Source organism: Triticum urartu, chromosome 3A, assembly GCF_056163025.1.
Source record: "Triticum urartu cultivar PI428250 chromosome 3A, HENAU_Tu73, whole genome shotgun sequence".
Lineage (NCBI taxonomy): Eukaryota > Viridiplantae > Streptophyta > Magnoliopsida > Poales > Poaceae > Triticum > Triticum urartu.
The window spans coordinates 339,698,717-339,707,532 of NC_141875.1; the positions used below are offsets into that span (position 1 = coordinate 339,698,717).

General features: G+C 44.9%; 1 long non-coding RNA gene across 3 annotated transcripts; it reads left to right on the top strand.

The window, feature by feature from the left end:
* The first annotated feature begins 3,495 nt into the window (after positions 1-3,495).
* LOC125543765 (uncharacterized) lies at positions 3,496-6,557 on the top strand. 3 transcript variants are annotated; one of them, XR_007298742.2, is made up of 5 exons: positions 3,496-4,144; positions 4,221-4,341; positions 5,058-5,185; positions 5,257-5,337; positions 6,232-6,557. It is a non-coding gene; the product is annotated as an uncharacterized LOC125543765 (long non-coding RNA). The 3 variants fall into 3 exon arrangements; XR_007298741.2 differs by having other exon boundaries at positions 3,498-3,816; XR_007298740.2 differs by having other exon boundaries at positions 3,502-4,341.
* The last annotated feature ends 2,259 nt before the right edge of the window (positions 6,558-8,816 follow it).

Genomic DNA, 8,816 nt, shown 5'->3' on the forward strand with positions numbered 1-8,816 from the left:
GAAAGATAGATGTATTGGTCACCTTGCAGGATTAGTGGATATATCCAAACTCAGTTCATCGACAAGAGAAATTCTGCAATGCTCGTGAGAATGCCCGAGTGTTAGAAATGCGAGATTATCTAAACCTTATACAGGCTAATGATTTGGGTGCGGAATGGATTGATCACCATACAGACTTACTCTCGTCATTCGCTCTTGCTATTAGGGATGGTAAATCTAGAGTGACTTACCCATAGTAGAGAGACGTCGATGTCAAAAACCTTGTTTAAACCTTAGAATGGTAGGAAGATTGATCCATCTACAGGCAGTCGTTGCCAATCGTAGGTTATACGGTGAGATTTAGCCCGGACCCATTTTCTGCAGGAGAAACCATTAATTGTTGACCACCATGAGATTTTCGATAGTTATTTAGTACTGACGACAGACCCGTCAACTGAGAAGACTCATCCTCGGAAGAACCTCACCATGATTGAGAGGACACAAGATTTTGACAAAAGGGGGTTATGCCCTTACCGGAAGAGCACCAGTAAAAGAGTTATCCCGGAGAATATAAGAAGACCGACACCATCAACCGAAAGGAATGGAGTACATGAGTTTTGGTCGGAACCATAACCCTGCTTTAAGTGTGGTAGCACACCAGACCCCTCCGGTCGATGGATTTGATGGAAGACCCCCAAACCCGAACTTTTTCTTGCTAGCCTCTTCGAATCTCGAGGACGAGATTCATTTTAAGTGTGGTAGGTTTGTAACATCCCCAAATTCTAAATTTTGGAATGTTACATTAATTAAATAAATATGATTGTATGCTTGATTGTTTGTTTGTTTGATTGACTGAAAGTGAGTGAAATTTGAAACAAAAAAATTCAAATGAGAGGGAATAAAAGGACCCCCCCCCCAAAAAAATCTATTTTCAATCCCTATTGAATTTTAAGTTGAATCTTGTCAAAAATTCTCTGATAAAAAATACGAGAGGAGGAATATGACACTCCAACAATCGGAGACAAGGTTTGACAATTTATTTGAAACTCAAATTTTATTTCATTTTGGAGTTATTAAAAAAGTGTTTTTTAGTATTTTATTTGGTCATGAAAATATGTTCATGTTTTTGGAAATTTTATTCTGAAAATTTTGGTATATATTATGCCTTTATAAAATGTACTTTTCAGTTTTTTTTGTGTTCTTCAATGTTTCAAAAAAAAAGAGAGAAAAAATGAGTTTAAAAAAAAGACCCCGCCAGGCCAGCTGGCCCAGCCCTAGTGCGGCCAGAGGCCAGCCGCCAGGCAGAGGCCAGCCGCCGCCCCACGTCCAAGGCAGCAACACACCAACGCCCATGCCCCCCCCAAAAGAGCGCCTCCACGTCTCTCGACCGACTCCCTTCACTCGTCCGCTATCTCCCACCCCACGCACGACCCCTCTCTCTCACACCTGGCGCTTGGCCCCACCTCTTCTTTCTTCTTCCTCACCTACTAGACCAGAAACATACGCGTGCATGTACTCGACGCCTCTCCGCGCCCGTTTTTTTGGAAACCCTATCCCAAGTCAACCCCAGGCCCAAGAAATATGTCCTATAAATAGCCACAACCTTCCTCGACCAAATACCTTCGAAACCCCTCGCCAAAACCCACCATATCGTTTGCTATCATCATTCTAATCTGGACGCAAACGCTGCAATTCATCGCAAGTTTCCGATGCTGGTGAGACACCCCGAGCATCCCCCTTCTTGGTTCTGACTTCTCTCGACCCCTAGGCTCTGTTTGACATGGTCTTGTGATCCCTCTTTGTCGGTGTCAAAACCGGCGGATCTCGGGTAGGGGGTCCCGAACTGTGCGTCTAAGGCGGATGATAACAGGAGGCGGGGGACACGATGTTTACCCAGATTCGGGCCCTCTTGATGGAGGTAAAACCCTACGTCCTGCTTGATTTGTTCTTGATGATATGAGTATTGCAAGAGTTGATCTACCACGAGATCAGAGAGGCTAAACCCTAGAAGGTAACCTATGGTATGATTGTATCTTGTCCTACGGACTAAAACCCTCCGATTTATATAGACACCAGAGGGGGCTAGGGTTACACAAGGTCGGTTACAAAGGAGGAGATATGCATATCCGTATTGCCTAGCTTGCCTTCCACGCCAAGTAGAGTCCCATCTGGATACGAGACGAAGTCTTCAATCTTGCATCTTCATAGTCCAACAGTCCGGCCAAAGGATATAGTGCGGCTGTCTGGAGACCCCCTAATCCAGGACTCCCTCAGCAGCCCCTGAACCAGGCTTCAATGACGATGAGTCCGACGCGCAGTGTTGTTTTTCGGCATTGCAAGGCGGGTTCCTCCTCCGAATACACCATGGAAGAGTTTGAATACAAGGATAGTGTCCGACCCTGCAAAATAAGTTCCACATACCACCGTAGAGAGAATAATACTTCCACAAATCTAATCTGCTGACACGTTTCGATAGTATGACATCACTTCATGGCCCGGTTATTATTCGAACCGCTTTTCTCAACCAGCTCCGCACATATCGCGAGGCGGTTTTCTTGATACGTCTTGTCAAAGCAGAGATCGTGTTCCCCTTATCACGAAATTCTCATCAATACGGACATGGATAACCCAACCGCTCCGTAAATTACGGCGCCTAGGGAATAAGAGGTTTTGCCAGGCAAGTGGGGAGACTCATCGCCTCCTCCGCCCTTATAAAGGGACAAAGATTTACTTTTTTCACCCATGCATTCTTCCTTCTCGCTTACCCATTCCCGCACACTCGTGCTCTAGCGCCCAAGCTCGTGTTCTTCTTCTCAAACCACTCCAAGCATGTCTGGAGCAGGAGGCAAGTGGATGGTTTCCTCCGTCACGGAGGAAAACATCAAAAAGTTACGGGAGGCCGGATACCTACCTGCGAATATCGCGCACCGTCTGCCGAATGCGGGGCAGATCGTCCCAGCGCCCGAACCCCATGAGAGAGTAGTTTTTCTTACCCATTTCGGCCGCGGACTGGGATTTCCTCTCCACCCGTTTGTCCGCGGGCTCATGTTCTACTATGGGCTGGATTTTCATGATCTGGCCCCCAACTTCATCCTCAACATCTCGGCGTTTATCGTCGTGTGCGAGGCCTTCCTCCGCATCAGGCCCCACTTCGACTATGGCTGAAAACCTTCAATGTCAAACCGAAGGTGGTGGGAGGCCAGCAAGCAGAATGCGGAGGCGCCATGGTGGGCAAGATGCATAATGTCACCTGGCTCGAGGGTACCTACGTGGATACCATAAAGGGGTGGCAATCGGGGTGGTTCTACATCACCGAGCCGTGCGACTCCAACTGGATGGTGGCCCCCAAATTTCGAACCGGAATATACTACAACAAGAACACCCCTATAGCATCGCGTATCTAGCAACGAAATAATAGCATGTGTTGTTAGGTCCACCTCCCATATTCCACGAAGAGCTAACCTCCCCTATCCCTACACACCTCCCCCATTATCTGTACCTCCGTGCAAATAGCACACCTCCCCCATTCCCTAAAAAAAAGCACGCCACAGATGTTGTATAGAAAAAAAAGAACATATCTTTTCTCCCCACCACTTATCTCCGCTGATTCATCTCTCCCATCGGCATGGATCCCCTAACCTCTCTCCTCCGATCCTCCCCTGTGGAGACGTTCTCCATGCCTCTCTATGCGCCCCCGCATCCATGGGTCTCCGTCGCCAGCGTGGCTCCGCGCCTCATCTGGTGTGGCTGCACAGCGTCTTCGCACGCGCGGGAGATGAATTGCGCTCGATGGTGCTGATCCGCCTCGGCTACATCGACTTCGACGCCGACGGTTCGGTAAGGCACTCCTCCCATCTTCTCTTATCCTTCCAGCCGCTGCCCACCTACATGGCCGCCGCACCTCATGCACGAGTCCGAAGGCGCAACGCGCACTACACACACCGCCTACGTGCCCCTTCCCTGGCGTCTTTGTGATGCTCGACGCCACCGCCCGACCCTCTGCCACGGCAGGTAGCCGATGCCTTTCCCCCAAGCGCTGCCTCGGCGCCCCTCTCCTGGCCTCGGTAGGATTCTTGATTGTGCCTCCATCATCTCTGTGAACGCTCGTCGCTATTGTGCGTTCGTCTCGTGGTTAAAATAATTGTACATCTTCTCTGCCTATTTGGTATGTAAGTAGTGTGTTTTCCTCTTCTAGTTGATATGCAAGTAATGTGTGCTCATTGGAAGTTAATGTCATACAGGAAAGAGGGAAGCACCACAATGAACTGCAGTCGAGTTCGAGGAATAATTGTTCTTATAATGCAATTTGGGCTCTGTTAATTGGTGAATTCTATTTTAGAAGTCCACTTTTATAGGGAAAAAGTAGGTGCCACAATCTTGAACTCCCTGTTAGTGTTAGATATTCAAGGACCTGATTTAGATTAACCTTGTAGTTTTAATATGTTGAATCACAAGTTAGCAATAATCTGTTGTATGCTTGCACCAAATCCTTTAAAAATATGTTCTTTCAACAACTGTTTATATGTCAAGTCCTCCAAATTAGGAACACAGCTAATGACACCACATGTGAGTTTGATACTGCATTTATGATCAGTTCCGCTGAATAAGTACTGAGCAAATGACATGATATTTATTAAAAATAAGGAACTGCTTTTGCCTACTGACAACCATCACAAATAAGTAATTTAGTTTTTAGTGAAAAATGAAATGACTTGATTCTTATACAGTTAGAAGAATTCCCTTTTCTTTTTAATGTGCATTATGAATTAAATTAAAAGTATGCATTTAACTTTCAGCAGTGCATGTCCAAGTCAGCTGTAATGCAAATCACAAACTAAAGGCTCACATCTAGAGAAATGACATCACCTAGGGCTCAGCATACGTAGTACTTGAATAGGAGCAGGATTATGTAATACATATCCGCTTGTGGGATGTGAATTAAATGACTAATAAACACTTTGTATTATGACGTGCATAAAAAAATCTGGTAGTAGTTTTCATGTGTTGTAGACTTGTAGTTTGATTGCGTTTATATTGTCCTGTCATGAAAGTTAACAATGGGTTTATGTGATATCCAGGGGTGCTGTTCAAAGAATTAGGTAGCTTGCCTGAATTCTTCTTGTGGGAGTTGTGCAGAATCCAGGACAATTTGTCTCCCCATAACCACTTTGGTGTCCTCTTATGGAACAAGTTATACACCACTCTGGTACATCTAATGTTCACTTGTCTTTTATGCGTATTGATAGTGTTCATATCTAATTCTCATATAACTCCCAGCTGGCTTAGTAAATACAAAACCCCGACAAGACCCTCTTTATGGTATCTCTAATTCGGATCCACGCTCAAGAAGGAATACAGGTAGAGCTACTGTTGACTTCCTCTATATATATGTATTGCAGGAACGTTAGTACTGTTTAAATTTTGTTCTGTTAACGAAAATAGTTCAAACTATGTGTATGGGATGTACCAACAGTGCAAAGATGTGTATGACCTGTGTATATCTCTAGATATCTCTTCGAGTTCGATTACAAAACATGCTGATGTACTCAAGTGATATGGGTGTTTTTGAAAGTGGTTTATGGAAGAAAATAATTTCAATGGAAGTATGCTATATTTGTGAGGTTATGCAATACAACCTGTACAAGTACATTGTTACAGATAATTCCATTTAGGATGGACGAACATCAATTTGATAATGGCGCCAAAACCATTGTATATTGTTATTAGTGAGATATTTTTTAGTCTTGATTCTTATAATAGGCCTACTTCGTGTACATCAAGGTGCATGTTTACAGTAACCAAAGGTGAAACCACTTCAGTCGTCATCTCTTCATAGACCATGATTTAATTGTATTCTCATCACATTCTTGACTTTCAGAGATGTAGATATGGTGATCGTTTATTAGCACCTTCAAATTTCTGGAAAATATATAAGAACAATCCAACTCGGCTGAGAGAAAATATGTTTGTTACACTAGTAAGTACTGACCTAGCTAGGATATAAAACTGAGGTTGTTAACTTTGGAAATGAATTGTGAGCAATGTGTGTTGATGCTACAATAGAAAAATATGATCAGTTGATATGACCACTCAAAAATGTCACAAGTATTGATCATGTAGCTAGATTATTTATCTCATGACCTTCAACCTTGTATATGTTGCTTCTCTTCTAAATTTTGTTGCTCTATTAACCTGTTTTATCTTCTTTCTCTAATGATACGTTACTCATGTCAGCTTTTTTTATTGCCATAGATGGCCCAGATAATTGAATGGTCCATGGCTAAGTTGTTAATTGCAAGGTGGAGAATGAGTGTCTAAGTTGTTGATGCAAGGTGGAGAATGAGGGTCAAGTTGTTGATTGCAAGGTGGAGAATGGGGGCTAAGTTGTTGATTGCAAGGTGGAGAATGAGGCCAAGTTGTTGATTGCAAAGTGGTGAATGGGGGACAAGTTGTCTACTACCAAATAGTTTTACATTCACATTGTAGAACATGAATTTCATGGTCAATGTATATGAATCATTGGATTGTGCTCCATGTAATGCATCCGGCATGATTTAATAAAGAGATCTTTCCGTTTACTGGATTTTTCATTCATATGCAGTATCAATGTTGATTTAATCATTATTGTTGGTAATTTATAACATACTAACATAGAAGGGTTGCACTAATCTGTTATGTCCATTTCAAAATCAGTTCGTGTATCACCAACGCATACGAAGCGTTGTTAGGCTGCAACAATACAAGTTGCTACCCTGCAACGCTTCTTCACATCGATTACCAACGCAATTATATACGTTGTTGTAGACCCTTCCAACGCCACCAACGGCAACGCTTAATAATCCGTTGGTGTAGGCCTTGGCAACGGTTATACATACATACGACAACGCATCAATGCGTTGCTGAAGGAGGGTTCTCACCTCCTGGAAAAAAAGGGCCTGTCCTGGGGTTCTTCGGTAGAGCTGACCGGACTCCAAACCTGCATCTAGAACATGACAAACAAGAAAATTAAGCTCGTCAACATGGTCCAGGTTATGCTCTTCCGCCGGATCCTGTCGTGCCAACAACGGGCATTTGTTTTGTGGGAGTTCGACTCGGCCCAACACCAGACGCTGCGAGAGCTCTACGACACGACGCACGAGGACGTCTGGAGGGTGCTGTTCAAGGGCGCCGAGATGCCTCCCTCCCTCACCGAGGACCGCGGACTTAGCGCAAAGCGCCGCGCCATCCGGTAGGCTTTTATATCTTTCAGGGTATTTATGTGCCCTGGTTTAGTTATGTGCTGGATCTAAGATTTCATGTCATTAACAGGACTTGACAAAGACAGCGGAGCAGCTTGATTGCCTAGCCCCCCTGCCCGAAGATCATGCAAACGCTCTTCTAACGAAGATGCTGACTCCGGCACCTTACGAGGTGCCGGAAAAGACGGCCAAGAAGAAGGCCGCGGGGACCCGAAAGGGTCTCCGGCGCAAGGTTCTATCGGACTCATTGTGGCACCCAGGTTCAGAGCGACCGGTTTACCATGCATTGCCAGCCTAGAGACCATGTCTTCTGGCAACACACAATATCTTGGTACAGAAAAACAACTGCTTTATTGATACTAGCGGAACAAAGTTTACATAACAACAACTGTCGAGGCCAAGCGACACACTCGGTGCGGCTGAACTATATGTACATTATTTAGTGAACATTAAGGGGCCTCGACCCGAACAACTACGTGGCAGCAGAATAACGTCGTGGCGGAAGCTCCATATCATAGGGACACCGATGTGGACACGATCTAGACTCGAACATCGCTCCTTTCCAACGATACTTTCCTGAAATCTGGCATGACACGCCAGGTTAGTACATTGAATGTACTTGCAAGCTCACAACAGGCATAATCATAATGACAAACCATATCATGATATTTAACCAATTATTAAAAATGCAACACTATGTCATCATGTTGTGATCATGCTCGAACGTCCCGCGGGACATCTTACCAACCGTGATCATCTCTGGATCACAAACACACTACCAAAGTGGTCTTTCTCAAGAACAACTCGTAATCCTTACGGCGATCACAACCACGACCATCATTTGGTCCCAAATGCCTCGATGGCCTTTCTGCCATCCACCAATAATGCAAAGTTCATAGCTTAGTGTGCAATTTTTATTAAACGTTGACTCATGGTGGGACCTACTACGAGGTGTCCGTAACCGTGGACTCGGCTATCGATAGATTACACACTCTGCAGAGGTAGCACACTGTACCCACACAACGGAACCCATGGCCTTGCACTCCCATTCGGGTGGACCAACGACATTCCGACAAAACCCCTCCATTGTCACAACACTCTCCCGGCCACTCCGACCCAAATCCCCAACGGGCTGGTCCTGGGTGGCCCCATGTCTACCAAAGACACCCCGATCACCGTCGTGGTCAAAACACTCCCACTCGGGGACACTCCCACTCGGGGACTCGGTACCATAATCTCATCAACGAGCACACAAGATTATGTCTGCTTACCGGGCCAGGGCAAGCACGACATAGCCTTCCCTAGATGGAGGCACCGACCAGAGGCTGTGTCAATGGACCGAATCAAGGCCTTCCCACAAAGGCAAATGTGGTTGCACTGGAAAGAAACTTGATTCAGGGGCACCATGACCCAGTCAACGTTATATTCCAGTTGAGTTATATTCAAGTTTAACTTTAAACTAAAAATGACTAGTGTCATAGCATGCCATGAAATGCAAAACAACACGTGCATCATATAATGATAAAAATGACCGATGTTATCCTTATACACACCAAGCATAAACGTCAACAACTCAAATTACTCTACTTGCTCAAAATA